The sequence below is a fragment of the Staurois parvus genome, unplaced genomic scaffold, assembly GCF_062004578.1.
Source record: "Staurois parvus isolate SC_StPar_1 unplaced genomic scaffold, SC_StPar_1.0 ptg000321l, whole genome shotgun sequence".
Classification (NCBI taxonomy): domain Eukaryota; kingdom Metazoa; phylum Chordata; class Amphibia; order Anura; family Ranidae; genus Staurois; species Staurois parvus.
Window position 1 is genome coordinate 1,773,434 of NW_028318117.1, and position 21,860 is coordinate 1,795,293.

The 21,860-nt window shown below is 44.0% G+C and overlaps 1 protein-coding gene across 1 annotated transcript in view; it reads left to right on the plus strand.

Moving 5' to 3' along the window:
* The first annotated feature begins 5,901 nt into the window (after window positions 1-5,901).
* Window positions 5,902-21,860, plus strand: part of ORAI2 (ORAI calcium release-activated calcium modulator 2) — a 92,845-nt gene continuing 76,886 nt past the window's right edge. The window contains exon 1 of the mRNA XM_089683749.1: window positions 5,902-6,121. The gene's annotated coding sequence lies outside the window, so the exon portion shown is untranslated. The remainder of the gene's footprint in view (window positions 6,122-21,860) is intronic.

Sequence of the window (21,860 nt, forward strand, 5' to 3'; positions counted from 1 at the left end):
TGTCAGTGCTTTTTTTTTTTAGCACTGATCAATGTATAGGTGTCACTGGGGATGTCAATGACACCAAGTTAGTTCCCCCCAGTGTCAGAATGCCTGCTGCAGTCCGACAGTCCTGCTATAAGTCGCTGATCGCCGCCATAAGTCGCTGATCGCCGCCATTATTAGTACAAAAAAAAAACCCTCCAGTATCTATATCACCATTTGTAAACGCTATAACTTTCACGTAAGCCAATTAATTTACATGTATTGGGATTTTTTTTAGCAAAGACATGGAGCAGAATACATTTTGGCCTAAATTTATGACGAAAATTGATTTTTAAAATTTTTTACTGGATATGTTTAATAGCAAAAAGTGCACAATATTGTTTTCTTCTCAAAATTGTCGGTCTTTTTTAATTTTTGCAGCACAAAAAATAAAAAACGCAGAGATGATCAAATACCACCAAAAGAAAGCTCAATTCGTGGGAAAAAAAGGACTTAAATTTTATTTGGGTGCAGTGTTGCATGACTGCGCAATTTTCAGTTAAAGTAATGCAGCGCCGTAAAGCAAGCCACTTCTTTAAGTAAGGTTCCCAGAGACCTGAAAATTATATTGGGGTTCCTCAGAGTTAAAAAGGTTGAGAAACACTGTTATAAAGGATCCGGCTGCCGCCTGGAGACCTGCTTGGGAGTCCTCTGTTATGCCTTTTAAGACCTGTATATATTTATATATGGGCCCATTTGTTCAGGTGAACAGTTAATGTTCCCGGTGATGGTAAACTTCTAAATGTGGTGGAGCACGAAAATGTTGTCACAGTGTGTCACAAGCAAGACTGGAACACGAGACTGATAAGAATATTGAATTTATTAGTTACATGGGATTTATTATCTGACATACTGTTTGTTGTGAAGAGTTTATTTGCTCATTATATTTGTTTCTTTTCACTGACAGTATATTAGTTTACTTTATTTTATATCACTGAGTAGCGTAACAATATTTTTATTTGATTAGACATTGAATGTGGTGATGCATTTAGGCTCAGTTCACACTGTCGCAACTTGGGATCTGACTTGTGAGGCCGCAAGTCGCATGATGTGTGAAATCCCATGTTAGTCAATGAGAGCCGTCTTAAGTTCGGTTCACACTGCCGTGACTTGGGATTCGACTTGTAAGACCCCAAGTCACATCACATGCAAAATTCCATGTTGGTCAATGGGAGGTGTCCTAATTAGCACCGCTGAAGTCGTTCCGACTTTAGAAAAGGTTCCTGTACTACTTCAAGGCGACTTCTATCCGACTTGTGCCCATAGACTTTAATGGAGGTCGCCTCCAAGTTGGATGCTCATCTATATTGAAGTGATTTAGATCCAACATTACAGGAAGATCACTCAGGCAAAGTCACATGGCATGAAAGTCACACATCAAGCTGCATCAAAGTCCTACTGAATTTGCATCAAGTCACCAGAACATCTCCAGGAAGTCACCTGGCAAAGTTGCACTGTAAGTCGTGTGACTTTCAGGTGGCAGTAGTGTGAATCGAGCCTTAATTGGCGATACTGAAGTCGCTCCGACTTTAGAAAAGGTTCCTGTACTACTTAAAGGCAACTTCTATCTGACTTGTACACATAGACTTGTATGGAAGTCACCTCCAAGTCAGATCCTCATCTGTATTGATGTGATTTGGATCTGACATTACAGGATATTACATTCTAATTGGCCACAGGCAAAGTCACATGGCATGAAAGTCACGTCAAAGTCGCATCAAGTCGCAGTAGTGTGAACTGAGCCTAATGCCTAGTACACATGATCAGGTAATTGAACGACTTATCGCTCGTTTTTTGTTGCATGCTAGTCTCATATCAAAAATGAAGAGGTTACTAAAGTTCTAAAAATTCTTCCAGGACAGAATACAGCTTTGGAAGTAATGTCATGTACTGTATTGTAATGTATTCTTTCCTTTCTGACCATGCGTGGTCTTGGTCTCTGGATTTTTTTCAAATGAATATTGTACTGATTAAATGAAAGTTGTTTGCGTACGAGACAAATGTTTGTGCCTATTCTTTTTTATTATTATTATTATTATAATACAGGATTTATATAGTGCCAACAGTTTGCTCAGCGCTTTACAATATAACGGGAGACAATACAGTTCAATACAAGAGGGTTAGGAGGGCCCTGCTCCTTGGAGCTTACAATCTAAGAGGGAGGGGCTAGTGGTACAAAAGGTAGTAACTGTGGGGGATGGACTGGTAGGAGGAGAAGAAGATTTCATTATTAGCTGAGGGCAGGATAGGCTTCCCTGAAGAGATAGGTTTTCAGAGATTGCCTAAAAGTGAGCAGAGTAGGCGATAGTCTGATAAATTAAGGTAGAGAGTTCCAGGGGATGGGGGAAGCTCTGGAGAAGTCCTGGAGACAATGGAGGAGGAGACAAGGGAGCTAGAGAGCAGCAGGTCGTGCGAGGAGCGGAGAGTATGGTTTGGGTGATATTTGGAGACAAGATCGTTGATGTAATTGGGGGCAGAGTTATAAATGGTTTTATATGTTATTGTTAATGTTTTAAATTGTATCTGTTGGGCAATGGGAAGCCAGTGGAGGGATTGGCAGAGAGGGGTGGCAGATATGGAACGGTTAGTAAGGTGGATGAGTCTGGCAGCAGCATTCATGATTGACTGAAGAGGGATTAGCCTGCGATGAGGTAGGCCAATGAGGAGGGAGTTACAATAGTCAAGATGAGAGATAAGAAGGGAGTGAATAAGTTGCTTAGAAGTTTCCGAGGTTAAAAAGATCCGTATCTTGGAGATGTTGCGGAGGAGAAGTCTACAAGATTTGGACAGGGATTGGATTTGGGGCTGAAAGGACAGATGGGAGTCTAGGATTACACCTAGTACCCTGGCATGAGGGGAGGGACTGATGGTTGTATTATTGGTCTTGATGGAGATGTCAGGGGAGGGGGCACGGGCTGGGGAGAATACTAAGAGCTCCATTTTGGAAAGAATGAGTTTGAGGAAGTGGAGTGACATCCATGCTGATATGTCACTTAGTAGGTTAGTAATGCAAGAGGAGACTGAAGGGGTGAGGTGAGGAGTAGAATGATAGATTTGTGTGTCATCAGCATAGAGATGGTACTTAAAGTCATGTAAATTTATCAAGTGACCAAGGGAGGAGGTGTAGATGGAGAAGAGACGGGGTCCAAGGACAGAACCTTGAGGGACCCCTACAGAAAGAGGGAGTGAAGAGGAGGAGGCAGTGTTATAGGTAACGCTGAAGTAGCGCTGCGATAGGTAGGAGGAAAACCAGGAGAGAGCGGAGTCTCTGAGGCCAAGAGAGTGGAGTTTTTTGAGGAGGAGGGGATGGTCAACCGTATCATAGCCGCAGAGAGGTCAAGTAGTAAGAGTATGGAGTAGTGGCCATTGGTTTTGGCGGTTAGCAGATCATTAATGAGTTTTAGTAGGGCAGTTTCAGTGGAGTGTAGTGAGCGAAAGCCAGACTGCAAAGGGTCAAGAAGGTTGTTGTCATTGAGGTAGGAGCTCAGGCGATTGTAGAATAAGCGTTTTAAGAGTATAGAGGTAAATGGCAGCAGGGAGATGGGTCTTAAGTTGTTGAGATTGGTGGGGTCCAACGAGGGCTTTTTAAGTATGGGAGTGATGTGCGCATGCTTTAGAGGGGAGGGGAAGGCACCATTAGGGCTCGTTCACACTAGGCTGTTTTGCCAACGCTTGCCAAACGCCCCTATAGCTTTTGGCAAGCGTTGGTCCGGCGTTTGCGGAGCGTTATTAACGCTCCGCAAACGCCGCATGCGCGGTTTAGCGGCGGTTGCTAGGCGTTTGCCGAGCGTTAATAATGCCCCACAAACGCCTATAATGCAGTTTGAGTGGTGTTACCGCTCCGCAAGCGCCCCGCAACCGCGTCGCAACCGCACCGCAAACGCCGGCCGGGCGTTTGCGGAGCGGCACCATAGACGAGAATAGGAGGCTTCAAAGCCTCCTGACTCGTCCAGAGGCGTCCGTTTTGCCGCGACGCAACGCGACGCGACGCAACGCGACGCAAACGCTCCCGTTAGAACAGCACCATGTGCTGTAATGTGCAGAATTGGCAGAGGCGTTTGGGAAGCGGTAAAAACGCTTACCAAACGCCTCTCTGCCGCCTGCACACAAGGCTAGTGTGAACGTAGCCTTAGAGAGGGAGAGATTGAAGATCTGAGGAGGGAGCATAGGATGGAAGAAGAGGGTGACCATAGTAGCTGTGAGGGGACAGGATCCAGGCGGCAGGTAGTGAGACAGGCTTCTTTCAGATATTGTCCCATGAACTGTTCTCCCTGTGCCTGCGTGGGTTTCCTCTGGGTACTCTGGTTTCCTCCCACCTGTCTAAATTGTCCCTAGTATGTGTATTTATGAATGTGAGTTAGGGACCTTAGATTGTACACCCCTTGAGGGTTAGGGACTGATGTGAGTGTACAATATATATGTAAAGTGCTGCGTAAATTGCCGGCACTATATAAGTACCTGAAATACATACAAATAAACAAACTGTTGTGATCGTCTGATGAAAGCTGTGTACTAACAATCAGATTATCACACAATCCCTCCGAAAGCAATTTTTGTCATCCGATTTTCTTATGGTGTGTACAAGGGAAATGGTGTGTTAGCAGCAACTTTTGTTTTTTTTTTTCATTTAGTGAGACATTGATTGTGCAGCTTTGTTTGGGTAGTATTGGGGAGGGATAGCGCACAAAGTTTTTTTCTTTTTAGATTTTAGCAAGGATGAGTATTATCCAACAAAATGTTTTTCTTTGAACCTTTTCTGCCTTTTTATTTGGACCTCTTCCGCCTTTTTATTTGGACCTCTTCCGCCTTTTTATTTGAACCTCTTCCGCTTTTTTATTTGGACCTCTTCCGCCTTTTTATTTGGACTTCTTTCGCCTTTTTATTTGGACCTCTTCCGCCTTTTTATTTGGACCTCTTCCGCTTTTTTATTTGAACCTCTTCCGCCTTTTTATTTGGACCTCTTCCGCCTTTTTATTTGAACCTCTTCCGCCTTTTTATTTGAACCTCTTCCGCCTTTTTATTTGAACCTCTTCCGCCTTTTTATTTGGACTTCTATCTTTCGCCTTTTTATTTGGACTTCTTCCGCCTTTTTATTTGGACCTCTTCCGCCGTTTTATTTGAACCTCTTCCGCCCTTTTATTTGGACCTCTTCCGCCTTTTTATTTGGACTTCTTCTGCCTTTTTATTTGGACCTCTTCCGCCTTTTTATTTGGACCTCTTCCGCTTTTTTATTTGGACTTCTTTCGCCTATTTGGACTTCTTCCGCCTTTTTATTTGAACCTCTTCCGCCTTTTTATTTGAACCTTTTCTGCCTTTTTATTTGAACCTCTTCCGCCTTTTTATTTGAACTTCTTTCGCCTTTTTATTTGAACTTCTTCCGCCCTTTTATTTGAACCTTTTCCGCCTTTTTATTTGAACTTTTTCTGCCTTTTTATTTGGACCTCTTCTGCCTTTTTATTTGGACCTCTTTCATTGCAATCCCTGATCAGTGTCAGTGTGCCATGGCTGAGGGTACAGTAGGGGGGATGTTAGGACACTGTGTGTGAGGGAACCCCCCAGACCATCAGTCAGCTCTCCCAGCACACGAAGGGTTAGTCCCAGAGCTCATGCTGCCTGTGGACTCTATGAAGGGATACTATAGAGAATTGTAGGCTTTGTGCTCTGACAGGATACGGTGACTGACTAAAGCAAACATTCTATTCTATGAGCAGACAAAATAACCTGGCTGGGAGGCGGCCAGTAGGAATGCCGTGTAGCCGGGTGCTCAGCGCGTACAACGTATGAGAACACCGAGCTCTCAGCACCGAGCACTCACTGTACTGTCACTGGGGAGACACATTATATCAGAGGGGCGGAGACAAGCCGTACTGAGGAAGACGCTCTTCCAGCCAATCAGCGCTCCGCTTACATGACACTGCACAGCTGGAAGGAAACGATGTGTGTGCGGTGTGCCCGTTGTCAGCTGATCTCCTCCATCCCTCCCCCGATCACACCTGGTGATGGTACTGTGGCCGGAGAGTAACCGGGGAACACACACAGCCGACACCCCCCCGGACCGAGATCCGGCCTCCGATCACTGCTGACCAGGGTGTGTCCGGTAAGTCCGATCACTGCCAGCAGTGCAGGAGCAGGCTCCTATTGGGGGAGGATGGACCGTACCTTCATATACACTATAATAATATATACCTGGGGTCAGGGAAGGATGGAAGTTATCATTCTGTATATTCTATACTTGTACTGGGGAGGGATGGACATTGTACCGTATACATATATGTGTAGTTATATGTCATCGTATATATATACCTTGTATTAGGGGGAGGGATGGACATTGTACAGTATACATGTATGTGTAGTTATATGTCATCGTATATATACCTTGTATTAGGGGGAGGGATGGACATTGTACAGTATACATGTATGTGTAGTTATATGTCATCGTATTGCCTTGTATTCGGGGGAGAATGGAAGTTTACGTGTTTTTTTTTTATTATGTACCTTGTATTGGGGTAAAGATGTCAGTTGTCGTTTTATATACATTGTATAGGGGAAGGATGGACATTACCATTATATTATGTATATATGTTTTATATACTGTAGCTTGTATTTTGGTAATGTGGACTTCATCAGTATATATACCAGGGTTGGACCAAATTACGGAAACTCAACATAATTTGCAGGTGTGAAAGTGACAACATATATGATTGGCTGTCATTACCTGGCCATGATGAACACAGCATCTCCAATGTCCATCCTTCCCCAATACAAGATGTGTCAACTATATATAATATATAGTGTATATACAGTGTGTATATATATATATATAATCAGGGTTGGACAAAAATATGGAAACTCTACATGATTTGCAGGTGTGAAAGTGACGACATTAGGGAACATTGTATTCCATCTCTATCTATCTATCCATTCAGTCGTATCCGACCCTTGGCGATTGCATGGACCGTCACTCGTAAGCAACTTTTTCCATGAATTCTCTTAGGAAATATTTTACAGGGTAGGTTGCCAGATCTTTCCCCAACCCCTACCATGCAGGAGATCCCGCATGGCCAGGGATGAAACTAGGACAATTTAGACAGGAGCCAATTAACCTACCAGCATGTCTTTAGAGGGAGGGAGGAAACCAGAATACCCAGAGGAAACCCATGCAAGCACAGGAAGAACATGCAAACTCCATGTAGGAGGCGCCATGGTTGGGAATTGAACCCATGACCCATTTACTGCAGGGCAGATGTGCTAACCACTAAGCCACTGTGCCGCCCATTGTATTCCATACTTTCCATAAATTTATTTTCCTGGATCCTCCCCATGTCAGCCTACCATGGGTCACCTCCACCCTCTCTGACCCCTCCAGGACAACCTCTTTCCTAGCCTATAAGAGCGGCTGTCTCCCCTCACTCAGCGTTCAACATATTGCTCCTTGTGACGGAGACTGGGTGGGAATTGGGAAGCTACTAACTCTAGGCAGATAGGTACTCTGCGTAATCCACCTCTTCTAATGAACAATTGTACTTGATGTGCGTCTGCAGCTTTGTCACGTGCCCCCTACCTAAGATAGGATGTGCACACCAATTTGCTCACCAACTCGCTTAGCAATGCCTCAGCTGAACAGCCCCAACAAGCCACCACTTCAGGGTGGGTTAGAGAAGAGGCTCTGGAAGAGGTAGAAGACCTTCTCCGGTGACTAGATTTTCCTTGTCACATTTCTGTAAACTGCAATGGGCCACTAGCGATGGCGTCCTAGAACAACCACTTGGTGGATGTCTAATCCACCCTGGACTGTTCTGGTGAAGCAACTTGTCCTGGACAACAGGAGACAGGTTTGCCTAGGACCGAGCTCTTGACCAATGCTTTATTCCATGCTGGAGTCTTCTTTCTGCCAAAAAGGTACACAGATAGAACTCTTTTAAAAAGTAGCAAAACAAAAATAAATAAAAAACAAAAAGAAAAAAATACCTCTCCATTAGATCTTCAGTGCTTGAAGCTACAGCTTTTAGCAACAGCCTAAGTGGGAATATAACCTAACCCACATCTCAGAGTCATAATACATGTGCATTCATCCAAGGTAAACAGCTGAGGCGACCTAGAGGGAGCAGAGCAGCAGAAAGACCCAGGCTGGAGCAGTAGAGTGATTAGGTAAACAGGTGGAGCTCATAGAGACACAGCAGCCTCTACAGTAGCCACAGAGCTGCAACGTGAGAGAGAGAGACAGACTCCAGATAACAGAAGATTCCTGTGTCACAGAGCGTCCTGGCAGCTCTATGGCAACCCGGGAAGTTCAGCGCCCACAGTCTTAGCACGTGTACCACCTAGCCCGCTTTGCAGCCGGAACAAACACAGCTGCCATGAATGTGGGGATTACCAGCCCCAGATGCCAGCCAGCCCACAGACCTGCTGAGATATGGACTACAAGTGTCAGCCAGGCCACAAACCTGCTGAGATGTGGACTACAAGTGTTAGCCAGCCCACAGACCTGCTGAGATATGGACCACAAGCGTCAGCCAGGCCACAAACCTGCTGAGATGTGGACTACAAGTGTCAGCCAGCCCACAGACCTGCTGAGACATGGACTACAAGTGTCAGCCAGCCCACAGACCTGCTGAGACATGGACTACAAGTGTCAGCCAGCCTACAAACCTGAGGAGATATGGACTACAAGTGTCAGCCAGCCCACAGACCTGCTGAGATATGGACTACAAGTGTCAACCAGCCCACAGACCTGCTGGAGGAAAGAGATACACTATATTGCCAGAAGTATTGGGACGCCTGCCTTTACACGCACATGAACTTTAATGGCATCCCAGTCTTAGTCTGTAGGGTTCAATATTGAGTTGGTCCACCCTTTGCAGCTATAACAGCTTCAGCTCTTCTGGGAAGGCTATCTACAATGTTTAGGAGTGTGTCTATGGGAATATTTGACCATTCTTCCAGAAGCGCACTTGTGAGGTCAGGCACTGATGTCGGATGAGAAGGCCTGGCTCACAGTCTCTGCTCTAATTCATCCCAAAGGTGTTCTGTTGGGTTGAGGTCAGGACTCTGTGCAGGCCAGTCAAGTTCCTCCACCCCAAACTCACTCATCCATGTCTTTTTATAGACCTTGCTTTGTGCACTGGTGCGCAGTCATGTTGGAACAGGAAGGGGCCATCCCCAAACTGTTCCCACAAATTTGGGAGCAGGAAATTGTCCAAAATGTCTTGTTATACTGATGCCTTATGAGTTCCCTTCACTGGAACTAGGGGGCCATGCCCAACCCCTGAAAAACAACCCCACACCATAATCCCCCCTCCACCAAACTTTACACTTGGCACAATGCAGTTAGACAAGTACCGTTCTCCTGGCAACCTCCAAACCCAGATACGTCCATCGGATTGCCAGACAGAGAAGCGTGATTCATCACTTCAGAGAACACTTCTCCACTGCTCTAGAGTCCAGTGGCTACGTGCTTTACACCACTGCATCCAACGCTTTGCATTGCAGTTGGTGATGTAAAGCTTGGATACAGCTGCTTGGCCATGGAAACTTATTCCATGAAGCTCTCTAAGCACTGTTGTTGTGCTAATCTGAAGACCACATGACATTTGGAGGGCTTTAGCTATTGACTCTGCAGACAGTTGGCGACGTCCGCGCCCTGTGCGCTTCAGCATACGCTGACCTGGCTCTGTCATTTTACGTGGCCTACCACTTTGTGGCTGAATTGCTGTTGTTCCCAGTTGCTTCCACTTTGTTATAATACCACTAACAGTTGACCATGGAATATTTAGTAGCGAGGAAATTACACGGATTGACTTATTGCACAGGAGGGAACCAATCACAGTACCACGCTTGACTTTACTGAGCTCCTGTGGGCGTCCCATTCTTTTACAAATGTTTGTAGAAGCAGTCTGCAAGCCTATGTGCTTGATTTTATACACCTGTGGCCATAGAGGTGATTGGAACACCTGAATCCAATAATTTGGAGGGCTGGCCCAATACTTTTGGCAAAATAGTGTATGTGTCAGTGTCCCATCCCTCTCTTCTGTTCCTCTTGGCAGTGCTTGCCTCTAGTCTGCGTTTACAGTGCGCACCTGACTTCTTGCTAACTGTAGAACTGGCAGGATCAAGAGCTATGAATAAGGAACTAGACAAGGACATGGGAAATGACACTATTGTTATTAAAGGTGACATAGTGATTGGACAGAGATTGATGACAGCCTAACATTGTTATGCCAAAGCATCTGTGAACATGTGGAAACAGTTTGAACTGTGCTTATTTTTGAACAGTTCATAAAACATTTTGACAGTGCGCAGGATTTCTCATTTTGACTTCTTGCTGTTTGCGGTTGTTTCTGTATACATGAATGTCACTCATCCAGTGTAATAAAATGACGTCTGGCTCTTCAGAGAAATCACTCCACTATAGACACATCCTGTGTTTTGCATAAAACTCTGTATTCATATGAGCTGTAAAAAGTCCTCATCTGCTGGGATGAGCCGTACGTACTAAACAATCTTTCGAAAGTTATTCAGCATCTTCTCAGCTCAAGCGACCAGCCAGAGATCCAACGCCTTCCTCTCCCTGCGGATTTATTTGCATGACATATTGCTGTTACCACAATTGCCCTGTACCAGTGTTTCCTAGTCAAATTAGAACACATATTCATAAACTCACATACCTTGCAATATAATTCTGTCTGGTAATGTAAGTTCGTGTTTCATTAACCCTTTATCCCCTAATGTTGTAAAATAGTGACAGACAGTTCTGTTTTGCAAAAGAGTCATCTTGTACTGTATTGGTTAAGGGACACCTCTTTATTTCCATAGAGTCAGTCCACCCAAAGCTTTAATTTTCTGTAGATGCTGGAGAGTTACGCCAGCCTTCCTTCTGTCGGTCTGTGGTTTTACAGTGGTCACAGTGTATTTCAACAGCAGGCCGGCAATGACTGCTTCCCCCTGCCGAGCTACTGATAGCTACTGCTGTCAGTCTGTGCAGCACTGTGCTGTTTGATTACAAACTCTGCGCTGATAGGTGATGCCTGCTTCGTAGGCTAGACAGCTACCCATGCAGGAAAGGGGTGGTGGTGTGTTCTGAGTACTCTGCCCTCCGTGCCTCACATTTGATGCTAGGTATTTCCCAGGGTCCACCATTGTAATGGGCGCACTTCCCACCAGCATAAAGGGATACACTTACCACCAGCATAAGGGAGCACCATGACCACCAGCTTAAGGGGACACACTGATCACAATGTCAGGGCCACGCTGGCCCCCAATGTAATGGGTGCACTGACTACTAGCATAAGGGGGCACAGTGACCACCAATGTATTGGGACACACTGACCACCGGCACAACGGGACACACTGGTCACAATGTCAGGGGCACACTGACCCCCACTGTAATGTTTGCACTGACTACCAGCATAAGGGGGCACAGTGGCCACCAATGTATTGGGGCACACTGACCACCATCATAAGGGGAAACACTGTTCACAATGTTTGGGGGCACACTGACCACCAATGTAATGCTTGCACTGACTACCAGCATAAGGGGGCACAGTGACAACCAATGTATTGGGACACACTGACCACCAGCACAAGGGGACACACTGGTCACAATGTCAGGGGCACACTGACCACCAGCACAAGGGGACACACTGGTCACAATGTCAGGGGCACACTGACCCCCACTGTAATGTTTGCACTGACTACCAGCATAAGGGGGCACAGTGGCCACCATTGTATTGGGGCACACTGACCACCAGCATAAGGGGAAACACTGTTCACAATGTTTGGAGGCACACTGACCACCAATGTAATGGGTGCAATGACTACCAGCATAAGGGGGCACAGTGACAACCAATGTATTGGGGCACACTGACCGCCAGCACAAGGGGACACACTGGTCAAAATGTCAGGGGCACACTGACCCCCACTGTAATGTTTGCACTATAAGGGGGCACAGTGACCACCAATGTATTGGGGCACACTGACCACCAGCCTAAGGGGACACACTGATCACAATGTCTGGGGCACACTGACCACCAATGTAATGGTTGCACTGACTACCAGCATAAGGGGGCACAGTGACCACCAATGTGTTAGGACACACTGACCACCAGCATAAGGGGCCACACTGATCACAATGTCTGGGGGCACACTGACCACCAGTGTAATGGTTGCAATGACTATCAGCATAAGGGCGCACAGTGAGCACCAATGTGTTGGGGCACACTGACCACCAGCATAAGGGGACACACTGATCACAATGTGTGGGGGCACACTGACCACCAATGTAATGGGTGCACTGACTATCAGCATAAGAGGGCACAGTGACCACCAGTGTATTGGGGCATACTGACCACCAGCATAAGGGGACACACTGATCACAATGTCTGGGGGCACAGTGACCACCAATGTAATGGGTGCACTGCCTATCAGCATAAGGGGGCACAGTGACCACCAATGTATTGGGGCACACTGACCACTAGCAAAAGAGGGCAAGATGGCCACCAGCATAAAGGGGCATGCTGAGAACAAGAGTAAGGGGGCATGCTGAGTCTGTGTAATACAAGGGTACATTCACTCCTGACTACTGCATTCTGTAAGCTGTGCTGTGCAATTAGATAATCCTCAACCTTCATTCTGACTGTTAGAACTCTTTCACATGGAATGGTGTCCGCTCTGATCAGCAGGTGATCCCCTGGTGAATCAAAGCTAAATGGGAAAGATGTCAGATGTTTGAAATCTGTGCATGTTCAGTTTGTGTCCAGTGGACACGGTCAGCCACATGATAGCTCTATGGGCGGCTGAATGTAAACAGACTGTGCTGACACAATCCTTTTCCATTTTCTTTTTTTTTTTTGGACTTGGATGGACTCAGAGTTTGGCGAGTTTGAGTGGACACACGTCTGTTTACATGTGCCTGAGAAGAGAGCTGCAAGGAGTTTCCAATCAGGTCTGGTCCTCCTAAAGAACTAACAGACCTGATCGGAAAGCACAAGTGAAAGGGCCTTTACTTCTTATGTTGTACATTATATAATCATGAAATCAAAAAGTATACACTTTTTTTTTTTTTTTTTTTACTGATGGGGAATGGAAGCTTTTTGAAAGGATTTACAGGGTCTTAGACTCACAAAGGTTGAGAAACACTGGTCTAGGGGGCAGGAAAAGCAGTTTTATTTACTTGATCCTCCACCGGCAGACATCATTCCACTACGCTCTGCGGGTGGATTGTTCCTAGGTCCATGTCCAGTACAGGGTTAGGGCCCCCGCATTTGTCGGAGGGGGAGGGGGGTGGCAATCCCACTGCAAGGGAGGATTTTTACTTTCTCTGGAGTTCAGCTGAACTGAAATGAAGACATCACTACCCCTTATTCCACCTCATCCAGTCAGAGAACACTTTATATTCAATGAAAAAGTTACAAGGACTTCTATGAATGGTAGAGGTGCTGAATGAGTGCCCCCCGTGTTCAGTGGGCAAAGACAAAGTGGCACGCACAGAACCCCCAACAGCCGTCTTGATATCAGATTTGCTTACATACATCGAACTAAGCAGGTCCAATGTAAGTATGACAAAAAATTCCTGGAGTTCAGCTTTAAGTTTCTAGGTCTACACATCTTCCATTGCATAATTTCATTATTAGTGGTACACTCCCTCCCACACTCTTTTTATATTATAGAGGTTGTAATACTAGGTACTGGAAAATAGAAAGGGGAATTATCACTGGGACGTTTCACTGTTAGAGCATCTACTAGACATACAAAGCCAATGGAAGTTTCACCTTCATCTATCGCTGCAGTATAATTTTGAGTGGATTGGTCCTTTAAGTACTCTGATGTTCTCATTACTCACCTTCTATTGTACAGTTGTGTCCAAAATTATTCAACCCCCAATGCTGTAAAGGGGTTTAGGGACTATAGTGTACATTTGGAATTGTATTCAGAATCAAATCCTACAAGGACGTTGTAACTACCCAAATGCAACTAAAATGACATCAATTGTTTATGTAATACAGTAGTAAATGGTTCTTATGTGGTTTCTTCATTGCCACAATTATTCAACCCCTTAAAGACTACCACTCTGAAGAACAGAGGTTCATACAGGTGCTTTCCATCAGGTATTGAAAACACCTGTGGATGTCACCGAGCAGCAATCAAGCATAATAAGCACCAATTAGGCAGCTTTAAAATGACTGTGATACTCAGCTCCTTCTAGACATTTACTGGTGTGGTTACAAACATGGTGAAGGCAAGAGAATGGTCCAGGAAGACAAGAGAAGAGGTGATTTCTCTTCACAGGAAGGGCAATGGCTATAAGAAGATTGCAAAGATGTTAAACATACCAAGAGACACCTTAGGAAGCATCATTCGCAAATTCAAGGCAAAGGGCACTGTTGAAACGCTACCTGGTCGTGGCAGAAAGAAGATGCTGACTTCGACTGCTGTGCGCTACCTGAAGCGTAGAGTGGAGAGAAGTCCCCGTGTGACTGCTGAGGAACTGAGAAAAGATTTGTCAGATGTGGGTACAGAAGTTTCAGCCCAGACAATAAGACGCACACTGCGTAATGAAGGCCTCCGTGCCAGAACTCCCAGGCGTACCCCCTTGCTGTCTCCAAAGAATAAGAAGAGTCGACTGCAGTATGCCAAAAGCCATGTGGACAAACCACAAAAGTTGTGGGATAGTGTTCTGTGGACTGATGAAACAAAATTAGAACTGTTTGGGCCCATGGATCAACGCTATGTTTGGAGGAGGAAGAACAAGGCCTATGATGAAAAGAACACCTTGCCTACTGTGAAGCATGGTGGAGGGTCAATCATGCTTTGGGGCTGTTTTGCTTCTGCAGGTACAGGGAAGCTTCAGCGTGTGCAAGGTACCATGAATTCTCTTCAGTACCAGGAGATATTGGATGGAAACGTGATGCAGTCCGTCACACACCTGAGGCTTGGGAGACGTTGGACCTTTCAACAGGACAATGATCCCAAGCATACCTCCAAGTCCACTAGAGCATGGTTGCAGAGGAAAGGCTGGAACATTTTGGAGTGGCCATCGCAGTCACCAGACTTAAATCCGATTGAGAACCTCTGGTGGGACTTAAAGAAAGCAGTTGCAGTGCGCAAGCCTAAGAATGTGACTGAACTGGAGGCCTTTGCCCATGAAGAATGGGCGAAGATACCCGTAGATCGCTGCAAGACACTTGTGTCAAGCTATGCTTCACGTTTAAAAGCTGTTATAACTGTAAAAGGATGCTGTACTAAGTACTAAGATTGAATGTCACTTGGGGGTTGAATAAAACTGATAATGCTGTGAGCACAGAAAAGACATTTGTGGTTATTTCATTATAACTGTTATGTTATATTTGTCTGACCTACAAGTGCCTCTTTAATGTAAATGTAAGCAAGATGACTGAATGATCAAAAGCAATGTCAAACTGGCCAAAACACTCAATTTCAGTGGGGGTTGAATAATTTTGGACACAACTGTATGTTGTTAACATTGTCCACTTACAAACAGCAGACATTATTGTTGGCCTTTTTAAGTTTGTTTTGTGCATGAGCTATGACTAAGCACTGGTTTAGCGTGAAACGCATTAGCTGCTTGCTGTATTCCCCTACTATGTGTTGTGGTGGTGTTTTTAAATGAAGGGTTATCAGTAAGCCCTGGTTCACACTGATATGAATTGTCATGCGATTTGACCCTTCAATTCACATGAAAAGATCGGCAATGGAACTGTTCTAATCGGTGACTTTGTCGGAGTCACACTAATTGAAAAAGTAGTTCCTGCACTGCTTTTCCCTATTTGGGGTGTGACTTGCATAGACATCTGTGCATGAAGTCACACAAATGTCTGTGAAGTTGCATTTCCATCCAAGTTTGAAATTGTGCGACTTCAGGTGAAGTCTCACAATTTCAAAGTCGGATCCAGTGTGAACAGGGCTAAAGGTGATTTTATCGGATGTGCGGACAACCAGATTTCCTTTAGTTCTATGAGGACGTGAAAAGGGCCTTTACATCTTATGTGGCATTTTGTACATTACATAATCATGAAATCAAAAAGTATAAACTTTTTTTTTTTTTTTTACTGATGGGGCATGGCAGCTTTTTGAAAGGATTTACAGGGTCTTAGGCTCACAAAGGTTGAGAAACACTGGTCTAGGGGGCACTTTTATTTACCTGATCCTCCACCGGCAGACATGAAGTCGCACAGATGTCTATGAAGTTGCATTTCCATCCAAGTTTGAAATCATGCGAACAGGACTAAAGGTGATTTTATCAGATGTGCGGCCAACCAGATTTCCTTTAGTTCTATGAAGACTATGGAAAGGGCCAACGCCTGCTAGTGAGTGAGTTGTGGTGTAACTGGGTTCCGACCCGGAGCAGTGTTTAATCTTTCTTAAGTGGTTTAAGAGTCAGGTAAAAGTTTGAAAACCTGTAAGATGTAGGCTACCAATGGTGTATTCCTTCCTGATGGAGTTTCCAGTGATATGAATATCAAGAGGTCTTATAGTTGAATGAAAGCACTTTTTTCAAAGGAAGGTCAGAAAATGAGTCCCCTAACTATGCTTCCCATTTACACATAGCATTAGATTTGGAGAAAACTGCATTTCCATTTAATATGTTATAAAAAATAGTGATTACCCACAGGTGAGAGGTGTGATCACTGGGAAATAGAGAGATAAGGGGTTCTCCCTGTGCCTGCGTGGGTTTCCTCCAGGTACTCTGGTTTTCTCCCACAATGCAAAGACATGCTGGTAGGTTAATTGGCTCCTGTCTAAATTGGCCCTAGTATGTTTATGAGTTAGGGACCTTAGATTGTAAGCCCCTTGAGGGTTAGGGACTGATGTGAATGTACAATATATATGTAAATGCACTGCATAAATTGACAGCGCTATATAAGTACCTGTAATATTAATAATAATAAGGGCTGCTACATGGGGGGATTGGGCGTACCATTCATTTGAAATCGCACCATAACACAAAAAGACAAAGCAGGTGTGCTGCAGCATGCATTAACACACCAGAAAAGTGTGAACCTGGAATACTATTGTGACATCAAGAACTTTCTAGAATTAGGGAATCATGCACTTTCTATTCAGGTTAGGCCTCAATTGTCGTAATGTGCGTGTGCGCGTGACAAATGTGAACCCAGCTTACATGGTTGCGGGACAATAGTGTCATCTTCATAGTACAGGTTAGCCTACAATCATAGGTTACACCTGTGCAACACATCACTGATTATATAGCATAGCAGTGACAACTAAACAACTGTCACTGCATGTTTACTTTAAGGACAAGAAAATGTTTCTTTACTCAATCAGGCATTGATGTAGAGTTCCTGTTTTGTATTCTTTATTATAAGAAAAATTATTCAATTTTTTTAACACACAAAAGCCATTATTAGGGTGTAACATGAAACATGGTCAAAGTCCACAGCAGGGGCGGACTGACAACTCATGGGGCCCCCGGGCAATATGGGATCATGGGGCCCCTGTGTCCTTGCCCAAACTAAAAAAAGCCTATGAAAAAGGTACCAGGGGCATCTCATGGGGCCCCCTACTGACCCCAAGCCCTCAGGCAGTGCCCGAGTTTCCAAATGGTCAGTCCGCCCCTGGTCCACAGTCAACCCCCTCTTACAGAATTAAGGGGTTCTTCTCTCCGCCATCTGCCAAATTTGAATTTGAATGTACTCCACCCGCATAGCCGCATCATCCTCTTGCAGAATAAAAAAAATGCAAGTTTGCACGCGGTATGGACCTGAGCTAGAGAAATAGTCTGCACGAGCCAGAGCATTTTACCTGTGGTTGCGATGCTGTGCAGGCTCAAATGCATAAAAATAATTAATGCACATTTTTACTTGTTGAAATATGGGTGCATTTAATATTTTTTGCAAAAGGTTGAATTCTCCTTTAAGTAGTGGCTGTGATTACCTAGGAATGATCCGCCCTGGACGCAGACAATCATTCACAGATAATGTGCTCCAGATTCCTTAAAGTGGTTGTAAACCCTTACATAAAGCCAGTGAAGTGACTGGCCTCAGGTGATACACAGAGATTAAATAAATACTACTACAAAAGTTGTACCTGTGTATCTGCAGTCTTCTTTTCGCTACAGCTGTTCCAAGTGCTGAATTTAGAAACCTTGTCTGAGTGTTCATAAAACAGGAGGTGGATTCTGAGAGCTGATTGGAGGGAAGAGACACACCCCTCCACACATCACACAGAAGCCAGTCGGAGGCTGTCAGTCAGCCTTCTGCAGCAGTCAGTTTTCTCTTGGTGTCAGGAAAACTCTTCAGAAGTGATTTATTTTGATAGCAGAGGAACAAAGCAGCAGACAGAAATGACACTTAGTACTCTTAGTTGAGACAAGCACACACTATAGACTTGGAGGGATATGCTTTTTTCATATTTCATATCTGAGGTTTAATACCTCTGTAAGTCTTAGTAAATTTCCCTCAATTTATATAACTATATATAGTACATTCAGAGGAGAAATAGACTTACTGAATGAGCACTGTGATAGCCTACTGCAGCGATCATGTGATCGGGAGCTGGTCCTCTTGGCTGATGATCATTAGAATGAGAATAGGAACTGTCAGTGACAGCTCAGCTTCCATGCTGGGAGCGTGCTTCCAGCACAAAAACAGGCACCAAAATATGTGGCAGATTGAGAGAAGGCCCACCTCACATGTGTGGCTGTCATCAATAATAAGAAATTGTCTAAATTTTATATTGAAGTTACTGGTCCACTGATATAATAGCTGTTATAATTGAAAACATTCACCGGCCACTTTATTAGGTACACCTTGCTAGTACCGAGTTGGACCCCCTTTTAAATAGATTCTACAAGGTGTTTTAAACATTCCTCAGAGATTTTGGTTCATATTGACATAATAGCATCACACAGTTACTGTAGATTTTTCGGCTGCACATCTATGATGCAAATCTCCCGTTCCACCACATCCCAAAGGTGCTGTATGGGATTGAGATCTGGTGACTGTGGAGGCCATTGGAGTACAGTGAACTCATTGTCACGTTCAAGAAACCAGTTTGAGATGAATTGAGCTTTGTGACATTATCCTGCTGGAAGTAGCCATCAGAAGATTGGTACATTGTAGTCATAAAGGGATGGATATGGTCAGCAACAATACTCAGGTAGGCCGTGATTTTTAAACAATACTCAGTTGGTATTAACTTAGTGTGCCAAGAAAATATCCCCCACATCATTGGACCACCACCACCACCCTGAACTGTTGATACAAAGCCGGATGGATCTATGCTTCCATGCCAAATTCTGACCCTACCATCTGAATGCTGCAGCTGAAATTGAGACTCATCAGGCCAGGCAACGTTTTTCTAATCTTCTATTGTCCACTTTTGATGAGCCTGTGCGAATTGCATCCTCCGTTTCCTGTTCTTAGCTGACAGGAGCGGCACCCGATGTGGTCTTCTGCTGCTGTAGCCCACCTGCTGCAAAGTTTGTAGTGTTGTGTATTCATAGATGGTATTCTGCATACATTGGTTGTAATGAGTGGTTATTTGTGTTCCTTTTGCCTTTCTATCATCTTGAACCAGTCTTCCTATTCTCCTCTGACCTCTGATATTAAACAGGCATTTTCATCCACACAACTGCTGCTCACTGGATATTTTCTCTTTTTCGGACCATTCACTGTAAACCCTAGAGATGGTTGTATGTGAAAATACCAGTAGATCAGCAGTTTTTTAAATACTCAAACTAGCCTGTCTGGCACCAACAACTATACCACGTTCAAAGCCACTTAAATCCCCTTTCTTCCCCACTCTGATGCTTGGTTTGAACTTCACCAAGTCATCTTCATCATGTCTAGGTGGCAAAATGCATTGAATTGCTGCTATACGATTGGCTGATTAGCAATTTGTGTTACAAAAAAGTGAACAGGTGTACCTAATAAAGTGGCCGGTGAGTGTATGTATTCATATAGAAATGACCATTTGTGTACCAGGCCAAGCTCAGTGAAGAACTATAGGTGTTTATCTACATGACAAAAAGATACATTTCCAATAAATCAAAGGAAAGGAGAAAGTGGAATTGATGATAAAACAGAAGGGGAAAGGAAAAGAAGGCTGCATGCACACTAGTGTTTTTTAAGCTCCTAGAAGCTATTATCAGCCTTTTTCAAGCTTCAGCGTTTAGGAGCAGAAAAAAAGTAATTTTTGTAGAATTTTTGGGAGCATTCCTGGCAGAAAACAAAATGTTGAACATTCCTAAATACTTCTAAAAGCTACTAAAACGCTCCTAACAGCTTTTTTTTTTCTTTCATGTACTGTAAAAGCGCTAATAAAACACTAACGCTTCTGAACGCTTTTAAAATGCTACTACAAGTCATCACAAAAATGCTGTAATTGGAGATTTTCATTCAGTGTTTTTTTCTAGCATTTTTTTAGCGTATAAAAAACCCTAGTGTGCATGGAGCATTAGAATGGAGTGGATGGTTGGAAATGGAACTGGAACTTGGAACTTTATTTAAAAAGTTATTTTGATTTCTTTTGTTGATTGGTTTCTATGGGGTACCTTGTTGGTTGGTTGCGGCAGGATATGCTGATTATTGGTTAGTGTTAATCTGATGAAGTCTCACTCTAAGACCGAACATGTCGGTGTCTGGTGAGGTCTCAGTATGCCAGTTATAATCTGTGAGGGATCCCCTACATGCCACGCCATAACTATAGCCACCGATGTTTTGGACAAGCATTGTTGAGTGTGATATTTTGGGATATTGTGTGTGTGATCGAGTCCTGACTTGATCCAACTCTGCCTGTCTGCAGTGGCTCTGTCCCCTCAATTCCTGATCTTACAGGCTTTACTGAGGCTCCTGCTTTTGTCCCTCAAATCCTGTGATGAGGAGACAGGGCCGAGCCGTGCTGTCTGTTTTTATTAACACAGGCAACGCATCTTGGGATTAGGACATCAGGTGTGCCATGATAGAAAGCAACTTCCTTTGGTGGCATACTAAGAAGAGGTGGAGCCAGGAGTGCTGGTGGGGGACCTGAGAAGAGGAGGTTCGGGGCCACTCTATGCAATTCCATTGCACAGCTCAGGTATGTATAAACCTGTTTGTTATTTAAAAATGCATTTACAATAACTTTAGGGTACTTACACTGCCTATATTTAAAAATACATTTAATAATGTATTAATGTATAGGAAAAGGTAAAGTGTGCCCAATGTCCACATTTAACCATTCTAACCCTATGAAATAAGCCTCTGAACATGGATCAGACTTCAGAGGGCACCATATGTGTAAATGAGCATTAATATGTAGAAATAGCGCAAACACATGTCCCTTTCAATTACTTCTCAAGATCACTGAAATATTTGACATGGATCTATTTTAAAAGCATTTACTCTGCAAGATACAAAATATATTTACTCTGGAGCAAAGATTGTAACGATGGACACTTTTTCCAATTTCAGGGAGCTGAGTATTTCTATGAGCTTGAAAAAGTGTCATAAATAATCGGTGAAAGACGAGTAAAGTTTTTACTTAGTTTTGTAAATGAATAAAAGATCCTTAGGCAGGCCATAGATTATGCAATTCTCTTTCCTTCAACCACAGGTTCCCCCATCAACCCTCCCTCTGCTCTATCATATTTTGACAGCGGAAGGTTTCCCCACTATCAGAAAACAATGGTTACTACTGCTGGCTATAACAGTACGAAAAAAAAATGACAGGATGTTTTTACTGAAGTTAGTTGATAGATCAACTTCAGTAAACCAGCCTAACCATAAATGGATCAAAGTTTGGCCAGTCCCAGCTAAATCGTCCAAATTTTGATCTCTGTGTCCAGCTTTAGTTATGTGACTTTCCTATTTCCATTCTTT